At 42.2% G+C, this 18,781-nt stretch overlaps 1 protein-coding gene across 1 annotated transcript in view; it reads right to left on the minus strand.

Moving 5' to 3' along the window:
* hdac7a (histone deacetylase 7a) overlaps positions 1 to 18,781 on the minus strand; it is a 64,190-nt gene that overhangs the window by 40,996 nt on the left and 4,413 nt on the right. The gene's annotated exons all lie outside the window — the stretch shown is intronic.

Genomic DNA, 18,781 nt, shown 5'->3' on the forward strand with positions numbered 1-18,781 from the left:
TATTCAGCTGCAAAGGTCCGGCATGTTCTGCAAATGCACAGTTCAGAACAAGTTGCTCAATAACTGTTCATATGCCAGAGATATACTGTCGAGTTTAAAGTCCATAAATATTTCTCTAACAGCAGCGTGACAAGATACAGAGTTGGCTGCAAAGCAAAGATAGAATTTGTCTTTTTTTCTGCTCTAATAGAAAAAAGACTGAGTGTGTTTTAGTTTCTGTTTAACATCTACGACGGATCACACTGTTAAGATGAACGAGTCTTCACTGCTGTATTTACGCTAACTCTCGTGACAATTTGAGTATGGAGCGTAGATCTAAACCACATACAGTATGAGCTTGGAATGAAAACCATCCAACATCTACTGTTTTTTTTAAATTCCATCGACAATCCTTACTTAAAGCTTTACAAGCCCAGATGTAGAAGAAAAAAAAAAACCAGCAAACGCTAATTAAAACTGAACTGTTTTTTCCCCTCTATGGTGGTTTTGAGGCTTCTCTCACAGCTTCCAAAGAAAATGATGCGTGATGAGTCAAGATCGGTGGAATCAAGGTGGAGATGCACAGTGCAGAGCTACATCTGCGTATTTTATGAGTCGGTTGTTTGTCTGACTTTGTTTCCCTCCTAGGTTTCTTTATTAAGGGCTTAGATGAAAAATAGGTTACAGGCCTTCACAAACTAGCAACAGGTAGTTGTAGTTCCCACAGTAAGACCCCTAAACTCTCATCTGGACTCCGGGGATGAAATATTTTAATAAAATTCCTTTCTTTAATTAAGAAGTAAGAGGTCAAATCTGCAGGCTTTTCAATCGATGAAGCAGCTGGCTCGCTGCAGGTTGTTTATCAGAGCCGCTCAACACATCTGAGTCTCATTTTGTCCGTGTAAAACAATGCTGTGCATCACTGTCAAACGCATTGCAACATAAGGACTGTGTGCATGAAGAAAACCTGTGTCCAAAAGCAGAGTGTGTTTATAATTAAAATGACTGAATCCAAGGGCGAGGTCTCTTCGGAGGGCTGGGTCGATCTATACACACATAATGCAGATCGACTCTTTGAGCTGATGTTAACCCTCCTCATCCTCGTGTTAGAAGAGGTCAGACGTGTCTTTTCAAGCATCGACAAAAGAACAGAGGAGGAAACTCATAAAGTAAAATGCTTTGTTACTGTGTGTAAGTCGAGCTTGAAGATATAGTATCTGTGCATGATGGTTATTTTTCTCCCTACATCTTGAGACTGAACACTAAACCGAGAAGCAGAGTGTACATCCCTGCAGGTATTATTCATTACAGACTCTGACTACTCCGAGTGCTTTTACAACGCAGGTCACTCCTCCGCATTCACACCTCACACACACACTGATGGCACAAGCTGCGCTGTGTAAAGTGTCCGTCAGTATAAACTAACCACATGTGGCTACAGGAGCTCCCGACATTCCTGTTGAAAGATGACTGACTCGTCCACTGAGCCACAGCCGCTCCAACTTTACACAACAACTGTATAACCACGCACACAAGTACCCATTGTAAGTGAGTCTTGGGAATCAAACCCTTAACCTTCAGCAGTGGTTTTTACCCACTGAGCTACAGAGAAGGCATCTTCATCTGTGATTACAAACACGCACACACAAACACACGCACACACATCTCCGTCAGGGCCGACAAACAAACTGTCACACACCTTCTTCGTCATTCTATCTGACTAAACTCATTTCACACTTGCTGTCTCTAACACACACGCGCACACACACACACACACACACGCAGAAAGATGCCTCCAGATGTGCGTGGGAGTGTGTATGTGTGGGATGCTTGTACACAGTGAACAGTGTGTGACTGTGTTGTCTTGTGTGTTTTCCGACTCCCCTCCTCTGTTTTGGTTACCAGCCTTGTCTGCTAAATCTCACTAATCAGCTCTGCTGTTGGGAAGAGAAACACATGGCCGAGGCCTAAAACACTCGGAACAAATTCACAGACAATGGACTGTCCTGTCAATCACGCGATTCCCAAAGCACCATTGAAATCTTAGCACAGTAAACTTACAACATGTTGGATTATTCCATGCCCCCTTATTATTCATCCCTCCGAGAACATCTGGAAAAACTAAAACGTGATAAAAATCACGAAGAGAAAACAGTGTGAATTTACTGTTTTTTTTAATTCGAGATGGGCATATACATCCAATCACATGTGGAAATCACAACAAACAACCGTGGCTTTAAATGTAATCTCCTTAAATCAATACACAACTCGAGGTTCAGTTTGATGACAGTTTTGATTTGGGGCTTGAAGTAAACTAGGATTAAGATGTGCCTGAGACGCAGTCAGAGGTGGAATTTGCTGAAAGAGTCCATCCAGCGCGCCCCTTCTAAACTTTGGAGGGTTTCTAGCTTGTAAATATCTGTAATCAACTCAGATATAGCAACTTTTTTTTTCATGCAGAGAGCTCTGGCAAACCAACATTACATGCTTAGCCCCAAATGACAGACAGACCAAGTCAGTGAATAACAGCTACAGAGCATTGATCGGTTTAAGAGGAAGGAGAATAAAACAAGAGCATGAGTTCATGAATATCCAGAAACTTGACTTAAAAACAAATCATATGGGTTTTTTTTGGGTAAGATCCATGAATAGAATCATTTACATGTGAGGCCACATGTGCATGTGTACTGAATCAGCCTATGTGTGTGTAGCATGATTCACAGTGTAAAAACACAACTTTCTCATTGGGGATCAATAAAGTTATCTTCTATCGTCCGAACACTGCAGACTCTTTTGGAGTCTTTTAACCCGTTGTTTTGATTCAGATTCAGTCTTTTTCATCAACCCAGTCTGCAACAACAAGTAGTGGTCAATAAACCTGCTGTATGCTAAAGTAGGCTAAGCCAAGAGGCAGATACTCTCAGGAGCTGGTGGAGTCCAAAAAGGAGCAAGAAGGAAAAGGCATCTCAGAACCCATCGGCTATAGTCTGACAACAATTTATCATTTCAGATGATGATCTTTGTCAGGCTTTTCAGTGTAGTTCGGGATAGTTTAGAATAAAGGAGTTGCAATTCAGAGGTCATTTTCTGTGCGTAGCCCTCATTTAACCTCAGAAATGAGAATGGAGTTGCTCTTAAGAGGAAACATCCCAGAGCTGATACTCAGATATCTGTTCATTGGGGATTAATCAAAAGCCTAATAGACATCAGATGACTGCAGACGGGATTCAGAATTTGATTAAAGTCCACGGGTTCTACTTCTTTGGCTGTCCACACGGAAACAAATATGTCTACAGAATATGAAAAAAGTGTGCAGATAAGGGAGAAAAAGAGAAAATGACTCTGAGCTGGTGCCGAGCCCGGAAACACATCTCTCATTTTTTCTTACTTACTGTGCTGCCACCAACTTTGTTTTCAGTGTCTGCAGCGATATCCATCAAAGTTCTTTTTCTGTTTCCCTGCTGCCTCCTCAGCTGGTATCAGCACCTGGATCAGGTATGACTCTGTCCATCTATCCAGTGATGGGGACTTCAAACCACTGCAATGAAATCCAGATGTCAATACTGTGGCCTTGTTATGTAAACCTGAAAATCTACTTTTTCCAAACACCTTACATGGGGAAAAACTTCAATTAACACGATTGGCTCAATCCACCAACAAGCTGTGCACGAGTGACATAATAAAGGCAAACACATCAACGTGTGTTTAAAGGGAAACTGTGCAGTTAAAGTCAAAGTTTTGACAAGTGCGGTGATGGTTCGAGTGAAGATTGGGCGACTCGGACTGTTGAGGACTTAGGTAAACCACGGTGACAGAAATACTTGCAAAAAAAGGATGTAACAGGATTGGTGAATTCCAGCGGGGTAAAAGTGAAACTGAGGAAAGGAACTCAAGGGTAAGGAGCCGAGGGACAAAAAGAGGAGGAGGAGGAGGAAGAGGAAGAAGGAGGGGAAGAGATGGGGTCCAGACCCCTGATCCCTGCAGCTGCTGCTGTTTTGTAGGTCAGCATTACATCAGGAGGTTTATGGAAAAGGGCTGGGAATCACTTCTCTACTTGACCTACTTAAAGAATGTTAGTTTAAGATGTCATGAAATACTCCCAGACTTCCCAGCACTCACTCTCTCACTTCTGACACATTAATAACACGCATTGTTTACTTCTCTTGTTTAATTAGCGTTTCCTCACAGACTGTGTCATTAAGCCTAAAATGTGTTGCCTTATAAACTCCGACCACATGAACTTCCTTTTTCATCAATTTAATGACCACAATTATTGAGCTAATATATTGAAAGCCGCACTGAGGTTTTTTTTTTCTCGAGCAGCATCTGCAGAGTACATTGTTTCTATTATTAGCCATGAATGAAATGCAATGTCAAGACTATAATCATTCATAAAAATAACCATTCTCTGGCAAATTTGACTTCTTGAAAGACGAGCTCGCACATGAAGTCAGTTGACGCTTCTTACTTCTTATCAAAAATGTGACAGTAACAGAGCTGCGTGAACCATCTCAGTGTCAGACTGAACGCCTCGTCTTTATCACACTCCCTTTCACATGCCAGCTGTCTTTTTTTGGGGGGGAAGAATTACGGTTTTAACTTCTTATAAAAAGCCAGCAGAGAACCCAAAGGAGTCCGAACAACCTCACAGAAAGAAAGAAAGAAAAAAAGAAGAAAGAAACGCATTGCTAAAGAATTTATAGGTCTGTTTGAATTTATAGCATCCATATGTTGGGGGATTTAATGCTGAATGGATGTGGTGAGGACTCAGTGTGACGCAGAGGTTAAGTGGCGTGCTTCTGGCCTCTCAGGCTGCAGCCTTCCAACACGGGTCACGTCTTTTACTTCAACCACAACTACACACACAGCTCTGAACCTATAGCACAAACTGCATGAGGTCATCTGAATGTAGAGCTGCTGCACTGACAGTAAAACGCTTTAAATATGAAGCAGAGGATGTGTCCAGAGTCGCGCTGACAAAGCTGCCATTCACTCCTTCATACACTCCTAATGAGGCGTATCCAGGATTTACTCGTCGATGACATCATGAATACAGAGCAGGAAACATTGTACCAATGTACCATACAGAAAACGTGCAGCACTTTAAACTTTAAAGCAACATCAGCGCTTGTGTTGCAAACGGATGAAAGCGGGTCTGAATCCGCCCCTAACAACAGTCCACACAAACAGATATATTTCAGTGTGTTGAACAGCCTGTTGTTAAGGCTTAACTTCCATGTAAATAAACCACAAATTCATCCAAACACCGGTGTGTACATGATGCTGCCAGTGACGTACACAAGCTTCAACCAGGATGGTTCATTTTGTCCAACATAATACAGCTGTTGTAAGAGGCACAGGGTCAGACAGTGCAGCATGAGAGGAGGGGGGGGGAGGAGATGCAACACAAACAGATCATTCAATATTCAGAAAATCAACTGAATGACTGATATTGATCGATTTGTGACGCAAGTATGAACAGATGGGTTTGAATTCAAGGCCTTTTGTGTGATAGCATTCGTGAATTTAGACATCTGGATATGACATGCACATTTGATACGGTCCATTAAAATGACACTGAGTTTTACAGCAGCTCTGTGACCACAGCGACAGCACCTGAAGGAGATTTAAACAGAGACAGAAGGTTGTGCAATGACACCCAGCGCCTGGTTGAAATATTTACCATCAGAGACTGGATTGAATGGTAGCTTTTGGTTTATTAAGCAGCAAGAATCAAAGACGTTGAGTGCACCTTGGCGAGCAAGGGGACTTTAACCTGGAGCCCTTTGAGGTTGAGTTAGTCGTCATGAGCAGCGTGGTTAAGAACAGATATCGAAGAGCAGCTTTTGATCAACACTTAGAGTTGAGGGACGTGAAATTCAGATTTTCAGAATCAGCTTTATTGGCCAGGTATGTTTAATAGTTCTCTGTAGAATGTAAACATTAAATAATAATGATTAACTAAACAATATAAACAAGTAATTAAAGACTAATATGTACCAGACTGAACAAGATGAGTAGTGAAAAAAATCCAAGGTGCCCAGTCCTGATTCGTCGCAATAAACCATCAATTTCGTGGTCCACTATTTATATTTATTTTATTTTTTGCTGAAAGCGTCTGTGTATTTGGATGAGAGGATGGAGCTGTAGAGGAACGAAGGTTTAGGAAACATTTGACCAAAATATGCCACCACTTGCTTAATGGTGCATGCACGTGTTTAATGTGACGATGATCGGGGTGCTAATCTTTGTCGCGGCTCGTCAATCACGGGATAGTCATGCCCTCAGTAAACATGACCATGATTCATCTTCTCGTGTTCTTTAAGTGAGAAGACAGTTAAAGTCAACAGCATGGCTTATTTAAAAAAGACTTAAAACCACCCAAAGAGAACATAAACTTATTAAGGAGAACATTTGCTGAGGTAATAAACCAAGTGAGAAGAAACCACAACTACTCAAACTACAAATAATCCAAACCCACGGTCCAAGAGTCAAGAGACCAGGTGGCTGTTTCTTGACTTATCCAAGAGTTTAAGAAAGACAAGTTCAAACCTGCTTGACTTTCTCACTTCTGCAGAGCTTGCCAACAGCAGTGTGAAGTGGGAGGGAAGGTCAGATTGTTGGTTTTGGAAAGTTAATGAAATCATTGGATGCGTTGTAGTTTATTTCCATTATGAGAAAGACGTGTGGGGGATTTCCTAACGGCTCAAATATCCGATAAGACGTTCTGATGGAGTATACAGAGCTGAATAAAAACTTTGACTAAATGTGTTTTTGAGCCATTTCTGCTTCGACTAAAGAAGCAGAGACACAGAAATAAATGCAAATGAGAGTTAAAAAACGATTTCCTGTGATTTGGAAACATGTCTAATTTATCAGACTGTTCGCGCAGAACACGACAGAAATGAACTCTTTCCACTCGACAGAGACGTTACACTCCTGGTGTATATTTAGTTTGTATTTGCACACAGCCAAATCTCCATTTCACATTCCCAATGAAGTCAGATGCGGCTGATAGATTTGTGATATCCGAATTCAGGGCACGTACTTGCTGCGGATGCGGACATGGATGGACGGAGGAAGGAGGTGAAGAGGGAACACAATGGGTTTGAGGAGAAAGGGGAGGATGGAGGCTCTCTCAGAGGAGGGGGGAGGAGGGGGGAAGCGGGGGAGAGGGGGGAAGGGGGGGGGGGGGCAACCGGAGGGGGAATTTTTCATCAAACTACTCCATCTCCCATCCTCTCATTCACATCTCACCCTCGCCTTTTTCTGTACCAACTCCTTCATTCAGAATGTAGCTTTTCCTTTTCGAAACACTCACACACTCAATCACACACACACACACACACTTGAGTGTTTGTCTGGAGGAGGCAGCAGTGTGAGTAAGAGCAACAGCTGCAGGGATTACATACGAGGAAGGGAAAGAAAAGGGGGAGTGTGTGTGTGTTAGTGTGAGAGAAGACAAAGAGAGGAGCTGTGGGTGAGAGCGACGAGTGTCAAATGACGGAAAGAGAAAAACTAAACATGTCGCTGCACACAAGTGCATCTTCTTGCAGGCTGCATGTGTGTGTGTGTGTGTGTGTGTGTGTGCAGATTTCATCGCAGATAGCACGACGTGTACATGTGACAGATCTATACGAAGCGCCTGTATGTTGGTTTGTCTCAGCGGTGGGCTTGAGCTGCGCTCTCTGCATGCAGTGGTTGCTAGGTGTGTTATGGTTCCCTTTGTTGTTGCAAACACCTGTAACTCCACAGAGCCGTTTTTCACAAATGTCACAGAGCGTCGATGAAGTCAGCTCTCGTCTGCGGCAGCTCACTTCTCCCTGCAGAAGTTTATGTTTTCTTTGGTTTGTCAGCAGAAGGGTCGGCAAACCTGTGAGTGATTTGGACAGAAAACAGTCATGGCTGTTGCCAGAAATAACATCAGTAGACATCTGGATGTGGGATTTTTGTTATTACTTGATTATCTGTTTTTAATTATTCATCTGGATCACATGGAGATAACTGCCTGGTTACAAATCTTACACAAAGACAGTGTGCGTTATTAATTAGGCCCCGTCTGCACGTACGCCGCACTTTATGTGTTCTGGCCTTTTGTCCGAATGCAAACTGTTTTGTTCGGTCCCGGAAAGTTGAGCTTTGTAACTTTTGTTGCAGAGTGAAGAAACTCGGAGAGAATCAGAATGAGAAATACTTGATAACCCCCGGGGAGGAAATTTGGTGAAAGAAACGCTGCTTTAAGTGTAGACATGTAGAAAGGGAAAATAAAAGCTTTTCGGAAACAATGATGTGATCACATTGATACGTACAGCTCACACCCCTTCACCAAAATGTGCTCTTTTTCTTCTCACACTCAGGAGGGGAGGCTGAAAACTATAACTATAGCTTCTTAACTTATCTGTAATAGTGAAGTTTTATCTTTGTAATTCAACTGTAGTTGCCCTGTAATTACAGTAATATTACACCATAATAAAACACAATTACCAGGCAATCACTGTACAAGATAGGGAACCATAAAGAAAGGGTTACCATATTATGTTGCACAACAAAGCTCTAAGTTGTTTAAACAGAAAATATTACAACCTGACATGATTTCAGAGATACATTTGCACATATAAAATAAATCAGTGTTGTACACACAATGACTGACGTGCAGGCAGAAAAGGAACATAAACAAGAGCAACAGTACAATCTACCACTGTGCACACAGGCGAGCAGACTAGTGGGTAAAACGTGCAACAAGACAAGTGTGGCGGGTGTAACCATGAGTCAATGTACACAGTTGATTTAAACCCAAACACACACACACACACACACACACACACACACACACACACACACATTTCTCGGTCATTACGCGCAACTCTGGGACTGTTCGGCTCAGCGAGAGAGTCGTCAAAACAGGAAGCGTTTTATGTCGCTGAAACATTCCATTTTTAACTCTCACACAGAGTCTCTAAAATAAACAGCACACTCCGCAGCCGACCTGGGAGGTGACAGGCCACTGTGTGTGTGTGTGTGTGTGTGTGTGTGTGTGTGTGTGTGTGTGTGTGTGTGTGTGTGTGTGTGTGTGTGTGTGTGGACACCAACCCTCCTCCCTCCAGGCTGAGAAAAGGCCGCTGAGTCTCATGAAGTAATTAAATTCCCTGATGAGGGACCTTGACTCTTTGGCCCCACACACACACACACACACACACACACACACACACACACACACACACACAACCACACAATTACAATCCTCTAGATCAGGACTCACTTTGGGACGTGAGTACTTTTAGATCAGTAGAACCATAAAACACATCTGGTCCAGTCGCTGTCATCTGCTCAGAAATGATACAAAAGTTATGTGGTTAAAAGGAAACAGTCATTTTGTGCAAAGGTTTTTGGACTTGGAGCAAAACAATATTTTACAGGTAAATAAAAGTTGAGATCACAGTCCTTATAAATCACCTTTATCTGTCTGGAAGCATTTCTAACCAAAACACAGGGTATCTAAGGTGACACACTGCTCTTAAAAACTCATTAATCCTCTCTCCAGGTCACAGGCCGGAGACCTCGTCCTGACCTGCAGCATAGAACTCTAGGAATGCTCTCCACGTCTTCCCACAGCTTGTCGGCACTTCCAACTCTTTAAAAAAAACTGCTGGATCATGTAGTCCTCAAACTATGACTGCAGCGAACCGGCTAAGTCAATCAATTTAGCATGTGCAGGACTCTGAGGTCAAGTTAGAAATGATGGAAGCATTACAAATGTCTGACTGATTTTTGCAAACTTATCAATTGTGTGGTGTGAGTTTGTCCCTGCCATTATTTTACTGCTCCTTATCAAGTCTACAATGTGAATGAGCAGACCTGCATGCGTCACTTACAGGATTTTAACAGTTTGAATTGCAAATTGTATAATTTGTGCGAAGTCGGTTCTTGGTCAAATTATCAGCCAGCTTTTGAGACTGTTTTAATTCTAATCATTTTAAAGAAAGTCTGGCTGCTTCAAGTATTTGTATTATGTCTAATTGACTACTAATTGCCTAACTTCTTGGGGAACTCTTTCTTGCAATGGCAGCTGAAAAGTTTGATACCACCATGTGTCTGTACAAAACATGAAGCTGAAACCAACACTTAGTTAGTTGAGACCAGAACCAAAAGAAGAACATGAGAGAAAAAGCTCCGTCGGCTGTTTGTAGACTTCATGCTAAGCTAAGCTAACACTCCTCTTGTGCGAGCGACACGTTGCCCCTTTTAAAAAGCAGCCACACACTCCTCATAAATACTCTCTGTTAGCTCGATGTCTTCTCTCCAGCTCTTCTGCTCTCCTGGTTTCTGGTTCCAATCACAGCTGCAGCCTTCACACAACCACTTTGTATATCAAACACCATCCAAACTGTGTTTTGAAAATGAACTTCTCCTGCAAACACAAGCAGATGCACACTGGCCGCAGCGCCCTCTTGAAGAGTCTCGTGATCTCCAGCATGAGAGCTCGTGCACATTTTAAAAGCAGTCTGTACATTTGTTTGTATTTGTGCATGTTCCATGTTAGTCACTGTGTCTGCTCTGTCCCAACCACACCCGAGTGAAGAAAGCTGCGGTCACTGCTGATGTGGACATGAAGCTGCTTAAAAGCAACCAGCTATAGAGAGTGAGCAGCAGCATTCATCATATTACCAATTATTATCAATAAATCAATAAACTTCAGTCATTTAGATCCCGACAGAACTCAGTTTGAGTTTTGTGATTTTTTCACCCTTCAATACATTGTGCATTTATTCTGCAGTTTTCTCAGCGCTCTCACTGCCTCACACTTCTTTCTGAGTTCACCACATATCTCCTCTGTGCATCATACAAATATCTGCTGATGCCAACAGAACAACTGCTGCCAACCACAAACATCCTCTTTTTGTTTCCAGCTAAATTTCTGCCCAGAGTTCTTACACATGAGAAGGGGACACAAACGGGGAAATGATCCCTTCACTGGTGATCTGTGTGTGCACATTCTGCATAGACATGTAAACTGTGGTGCACAAGCATCAGGATTATCAACATGCTAAGTGTCCTGGTTTCTGTTTTTTTGTAGAGCTGTATTCACATAGCAGCAGGTTTTGGTGTGTACAACAATAGGAGGAACGTTATCTTTGCTAATCACATAGCTGCTCCCATTGATTGTATTCCTATGACTTATTTGTCTCTATAAACATAAAGTGAAGCTGACAATCCATTATAGATCTATTATGACCCTCTGTGTGGTGAAGAACTATCAGCGTTTAGATTCCCTGACGACCTCAAACGCCTCAGAAATGATCGAACTGACCTCCTTTCAGCAAACATTTTTCTGTTGTTTTCTTCTCCTCTCCTGACTTAATTTTTTACCCTTTACAAATCTGCATCATGTCGTCGTTATTTCAGCAAACTCAATTCCCCTGGTTCCTGAAAAATCTGTTCCCTTTTTTGATAATCTTCATGGCTGAAGTGAGCCCACGAGTAAAGCAGCAGTAAAGCTCAGTTCTACCGTGAAAGAATCCACAGATTTAACGGGTGATACTCCAGGATGTTCTGGACAAAGAACAGACCGCGTTTACAGAGCGGATGAGAATTCCCCACGGAGTAGGAAGTCTTGTCTTTCTTCACCAGAATTACAGAGAAATTCAAATCCAATCCCAGAGAGCAGATACTGTCCATCATATGAGGACAGAGGATGATACCTGAAGGCTACAGAGAATGCTTCAGTGCTCCACGCTTAAAAACAGGTTGAGATCTGTGTGTCCATAAATGGCACTTTTAGCTCTGACAGAACCCACAACCCGGTTTCAGAGTGCTTCTCAGCGGAACTTAGGTTACAAATGTTAACCTCCACTTCCCTCGTCGATGTACGCTTGGTCAATACTACAACACAGAGGGAGCAGATCCTCCATTTAACACGCTTTATGCAGCGCTACAACATTTCATCAGATTATCAAACTGCTTCTGTTTCAATTAAGTGCACAGAACCGATCTACGTTTCCACCTCAGGCGCTTTCCCCTGAGAAAGGAAGTGAGCGCATTTCTGCAAGGAAATGAAGACCTGAAAAAACCCCCCAGGAACTATATTAAACCCTCAAAAAGGTCGGGCTGCGTCGGCAGAATATTAGTCATTGGTGACGTACAGGTGACATGACTTTGTCACACTTCAGAAGAATACCATTCCTCTTGAAGCCTTTAGAGCTCAGGTGAAACCCAGACAACAAGCAATAGGCAGGAGGACTATTTAAGTCCCTTGAGGAGGTCACAGCTTTCTAGTCTTTAATATGGGTCCAACTCTCTCCTGTGACCTACATTTGATCTTAAGCACCTTAGTCGCAGCTTATTGTTTTCCGCCTGCTAAATGCCCACTTGTTGTTTATTTTCCTGGAAACCGCCTCCAAAACCACAGAGCAGATTAAACAACGGTTTTCCCAGGCTCTGAAGTTCCCCTCGTGACCAGTGAACTCACATTTATGGACTTCTAAAAAAGATATACGTTTATAAGAAAAAGCTCCAGAAATCCTGTGCATATATGCCGCATGAACCTTTAAGCTGCTTGATTCTGTCAGGATAGAATCGGTGCTGGTTTGTATGTGAAGATTTTCTGCACAGCCTATGAGCTAAGTATGAAGTGTGATGGCTGCTCTTGACAAAGAATAAAAAAGGTGACGATAGAGAGAAGCGAGGGGTAAAATACAGGAATGTAAATCAATGACTTTTGTTTTGAGAAATGTAAAATATTCGCTGATTAAGCTGCAGAATTTAGAGCGACACGGAGCACTAAAACGCTGAATGCCAGAGCACTCAAAGGATTTTTTTGGTGTGTTGACAGCTTCGTGGCGAGGCGAGCTTTCCTGCTCATTTACTGGTTGGAAAACTCACTTCAGCAACTTGAAGTGAAGAATGAATTATCAAAGGTCGAAGGTCTTTTCAGGGAGGAACCTTCATCATACCGATGACAGCTGCAGGAAGATGTCCAAAATCAGCAAAGCGAGGTTTCATAAAGACTTCTGCAGGTTTGGGGGACAAAAAGTATGGTTGAACAAAACAATTTACTCGCCCACGATTTCCCCTGATGCAATGTGAGCAGGTCGCCCACCCTGCAGAGGAGCAGCTTCCAGCAACAGTAGTAGGAGAGTTGTAGTAGTAGTAGTAGTAGATTGCCGTAGCAGACAGCATGTTAAACACAGGTCAAACCAAGAAGTCAGAGCGGAGGAGTTTTTTTTTCCAATCTCAGAATTCCTCTCAACCCACTCACACATCCTACAGTGGCAGCCACCGAGTTCAGCCGAAAGACGAGCATGAGGGAACGTGCAGAAGAGTTTTAGAGACAGATGACAGAGATTAATCCTCCCTGAGGAGATTCACATACAGAGCCAAGAGGAGGAGGAGGAGGAGGAGGAGGATGATTTGTTTAATCTGTTAAAAAAGCATTCTGGGTAAAGTCATTATGTTTTGTTTTCTTGCTAATTGTTCTGAGAACTTCTAGTGGGATCAGAAATGGCAAATGACTGCTCTGGTGCTTTTCTATTGTGTCTAAAACAAGAACTAAATTGTTGTTTTCTCATGCTCCACTGAATGGAGAGAGATGGAAAAAAAAACAAACAAAAGGAATAAATGAGTGAGGATCTTTCTCGTCTTGTCGCAGCTTTCACAGAGAAGGGACCCACGGGAGAAGCTCACCCAAGTCCTTGGTTCCATCCCCACCAAAAAAAGACTTTCCTATTTTTACCTCTTCGCCACGATGATCCCCAGAGGGAAAGCACCCGCTCCAGGCCGTTTGGTTTTCCCGCAGATATGTCGTCCCTCAAGAGAACCCAAAATAAACACGCGGAAAACCACAAGGATAAATTTGGCTGCTTGTGCGGAAAAGCTTGGAGTCTCCGTGAGTGCGCTCTCACAAACTTCTAAAAAAAAACAACAAAAAAAACAACAAAAAAAGAGAGAAAAGGAAGAAGAAGAAAGATAGCTGAGAGGTGACGGGAACAAACACAGGACGGGAGAAAGTTTGGAATTACAGTAGATGACATACAAAGAAAAACATGGAGTGATGGGAGGATGTCAAGTCTACAATGTCAACACAGAAGAAAACACACCGGAAAGAAAAGTGCAAAAGGAAGTATAAAATAAAAAAAAATCATGCAGAGTGCATTTGATCAATATGTGGGCAGAGATTAGAAGTTGAAGTCGAAACATGGGGCGTAAACCTGGTGGCTTAAAAAGGTTAACACACACGTCAATCCAATCCAAAAAATGTGTACAATCTGTTCGGAACAATGTTAGCATGGACGCACACTCTGACTCACACACTATCTCCTCTTAGCTTCATCCGTCACCATCCTCTTCCTCGTCACCTGAATCAAACAGTACAGAGATGGACGAGCAGCCCGCTGCCTAACGTACATACATGTAGTGCTTCATGTATAAACAGGTGACCGAGACAATCCACAGTTCCCCCTGTTGAAAGTTGTTATATTAAAGGATGAACTTCAAAACTACTTTGTGCTTGTACTACTTCCTACAAAAGTGTTCATACTGTGTTTACTTCTGACACTTCTGTGTGTCGGTCAATAAACGGCTGAAACGGCACTGAGCGTCATTTGAAACATTAAATAAATGTGAAGGCCTTAATGATTAAAAACATGTTAGGAAAAGTTCTGGCCTTTACACAAAAACAAACAACTCTCAATAGGATAAACTGTTCTAGAACAAAATGCAGGTTAGCTCATGTCAGCGGAGCTTTTCCATCATCTGTTTCTGGAAAACAGAAGAAAAATGTAAGCCTCCATAATAAACTAAAAATAGGCCCTCCTGCTGTGTATTTATGAATTCCTGTTTATACGACCTCTGATCTGCTGTATATATCTGCCTTGGCAGGAAATCAACTTCATGCTCCACCACAATGACACGCATACCAGCCGGTCAGGACACGACGCTTCAATTTGGGCTCCGAATGGAGATGAAACCACAGGCAGGAACAAACTTAAGAAACTTTCATTTAGATCATGTGCGAGCCTGAAGATGGAATAAATCTGAAGGGAAAAGAGAAAATGACGAGTTCTGTGTTTGTTGAGTGAAAAAAGATGTTTACTGTAGAATCCCTCCGTCGGTCTGCTCCACCCAAAACTTGAACTTCTCTCACGACACGAGAGCGAGATGCTGGACGAGGAGAAGAGCAGTGAACGTATTTATACTCAATAACAAAATACTTCAAGGATCTACATTTCACAATTCAGATGAGTTTATAAACCAAAGCAAAGCCTTTGAAAACGATCTCCTCTTGGCCACGACAGGAGATACTTTTCTGCATCATCCTGTTCTAATCAATCCTTCAGTCTTCTTGTAAAAGACAGCCAATTCTCTTCCACACATAATCACATTATGCCATCATTGAAGACTTTATTCTCACCGTACTATTACTGTTATTATTATGTGGTAAAAATATGGAGCGCGGTCTGAGGCTGAAACAAACTTGCCATGTTTTTTTTAACCACTGATCCCATAATGCTGCATGCTACAATTATGTTGAAAACGAAAGGGAAGAGCTGTTCAGAATTCCTTTCAAAGCTGAAGAGGTTTTTACGGTTTCCAATCGAAGATACTCTGAGAAATAATATCACAAATCCCAAAAGAATGCCAGTACAGGATTTGTGTTTGAATTATAGATAAAAATAATCAAAAACACCTTTAAGGCTCTGACACACCAAGCAGACGCCAAAAAGTTGCACTTGAACACACCACTAAGACTACAGCCGATCGCCAACCACCACGTACGCGCGGTGGAAATCCATTGTTATGATATGAGAAGATGATTTTCACACTTCAGTCACAACCCTCCTTCTGCAAATAAAAATGGACATGTTATAAAAGAACTGAACCAGTGTACTTTATGAATGAAGACATGAGCTATTGAGACACAAACTATAAAGAAGAACAGTTTAACATAAAATCTAAAGGAGATTTTTGTATCAATTATCCTTATTGCCCTTCATTACACTTTATTGGACATATTTTAGAGATATTAAAGGACACATATTTTCCCCCTTCTTTACAAGTTTTAATAATTCTCAGAGCTCCTCAAAACATGTGTGAAGTGTCTTGTCGTAAATCCACTCTGATCCTGTGTTTGATCATGCCTATGTGTGTGATCATGCCTCAATTTTAGCCCTGAACAGAACAGGCTGTTTCTGTGTCTGTAGCTTTAAATATGTAAATGAGCTGTGTCTGACCACGCCCCCTCTCTGGAAGGGCTCGGGTGTACTCGGTGCTTTCTGGCTCCATGTCCTATTGTTTACGATGAGAAGGCAGACTCAGAGGGCAGAACAAACACCTAGCTGTGGGAGTGTCACCCACCTGGGGGAGGGGCTACTGCCCTTTGTGATGTCATGAAGGGAAAATCTCCAAACGGCCTGTTTGAGCACACATTTTCTGAAAAGTGGAGCAGGCAGAAGATGGACATTTCTCATCATTGGGGGGATTTGTAGGAGTAGGAACACATATTAGAGTTAGAAATTTATTTTTGTAGATTTGACTTCAGAGTAGTCGGGACATACACACGGTAATAATCCAATAATCCCTGCAATAAGTACGAGCACAGTCATGTGTGTTTCAGTCAAACAGCTTCACTAATCTATGATACTGTTGTTGAACTTCTGGGAAACCATTAAAGACCTCTGTGTGACTCGGCTTTCTTGTCTGGAATGAAAGGATGAAACATAAAAAGGAGAAGACGATGATCTCTCAGCTGGAGTGACTCAACAAACCCATTTTGAAAGATGTTTGGCATCTGTTCGAGACAAGGAAGATCGGGGAGGATCAGATAAACACAACACTGCTTACACTGCTTATCACCGCACAAACTGCTGCGACTGCTTTTATGACTACAAGTGAACAAACTCAGGATCACGTCTGGTATCTTAACTTACCGTAACTCCCTCTGTGACTCACATGACTGAATCAAGCAGACACCCCACATGATGAAATGACGGATAGAAAGGTTGTTAAATCTGAAGTCAAAATAAAATCAGTAACAGCATCCCACCAGGGTAAGAAGCAGAGCTGGAGTAGATTAATGACACGTGGAGACAGAAGGTTTCCAGGCTTACACTTGACTTGTATAAAAAGGTACAGGTAGAAGTGATTCCAGGAAACCAGCTCGGTCTTATTTCAGAGGCGTCAGACAGTTAAAGCTTTGCTATTGATATTCCCTCTGCATATCGTTCAGAAGCCACGTCTCAGCCGTTTGAAAAAAATCCAACTAAATATTACACAAACCCGTCTTCAGTGATAGAAGATGCTCAGAGCATATAGTTAACCTCTGGTTTAATAAAGAAAGACAAAAACGCTCCAGGTAGCTGAAAGGCTGATGAGTGCAAACAGGTGTGTCGAGCTGGAGTGGAAGAACAGGAAGCATATGTGCAAAGACATATCGCCGTCAACATCAGGATACGTTTTTAAGAATGTCTGCGCATCAAATTACAAAAGGCTCAAATAAAATACAAAACTCTTCGAAGCAATGCTTGACTATTCTCAGGGTAAATACTCAATATTTAATTTAATGGTCAGCAGGTAATAAGTTAATATTCATCTCTTCTTGTTTCATAAACTTCCACCTTTCACGTTTTGAAGAAATAACTCCATATTTAGTTACTTGTGACTGAACTCGTTGTCTTTGTTATTCGCTCTCTTAAATCTCCACCTGCTGCTGTGAGCGCCTTCTTGTGTTACGCTGGTTATTTTGACTTCTTACCCCCGCCGCGCCGCGGTTCTCACTGAGTTTGTTTGGCCTTTTTCTAAAGTGTCAGATTTATTTAAACCAAGTGGCGAGTCTTTTTGGTTCAATTGTTATTTGAAGAGACGGAGGAGGAGGAGGAGGAGGAGGAGGAGGAGGAGGGAAGAAAAAGGAGGACAAGGAGGAGGAGAAGGAGGAGGAGTGTCTGGGGTTTGGTCATGGTCCCTTGTGGTAATATTTAATAACAAACATTAAAAATACCACAGAAATCCTTCACCACATTCCCACGCTCCCACTGGCCAGAGCAAACACACACACACACACACGCACACACGCGCACATATGTTCATATACGCATGCAACCACACGCACACACTCACACACACGTAAGCAACATACATACCAAAGAGACGATCTGTCTAACTTGCACGAATCACAAGCATTTATTCACAGACCCGTGAAAAACAAAAACACTTGTAGAGTCATGCAGGCATTCATAGACACACACACACACACACACACACACACACACTAGTGCTCGTATCGTACATATGATGTTTGACTATCAGAAAACATTGTAAAACAGTGTGTGAGTTATTTTACATGAAAAGCTGCACAAAAGGAGAACTCACTGAAACTGTCAAACACAAACAGCAAAACACACACGCTCATTAATGCACACACACAAACACACACACAAAGACAACATTACTTTTTTTAAGAAAAAAATCATATCATGAGAAAAAGTATGTATTTAAGTGTGTGTGTGTGTGTAAAAGAGAGAGAGCAAGAGAGAGAAAGAGAGAGAAAGAGGTTTGGGGTTCACCACTCAGATCCTCTCCTCGTGGTTTTCACGATCATAACCCCATCGATGATTATCACCTATTAAACTACTATTTACTCTTATTATTATTACCCTAATGTGTGTGCGTGTTTGTGTGTGTGTGTGTGTGTGTTCGTCATGTCGCCAGTGGCTTTCTGACCTCGTCTCGAGGTTTGGTGATCCCTGCCAGAGATTCCTTTCCATCCCTCCCTCCCCTCCTTGTTTCACATGTGCGTCAGCAGTGTAACCGC

Source organism: Symphodus melops (genome assembly GCF_947650265.1).
Source record: "Symphodus melops genome assembly, chromosome: 13".
NCBI lineage: Eukaryota > Metazoa > Chordata > Actinopteri > Labriformes > Labridae > Symphodus > Symphodus melops.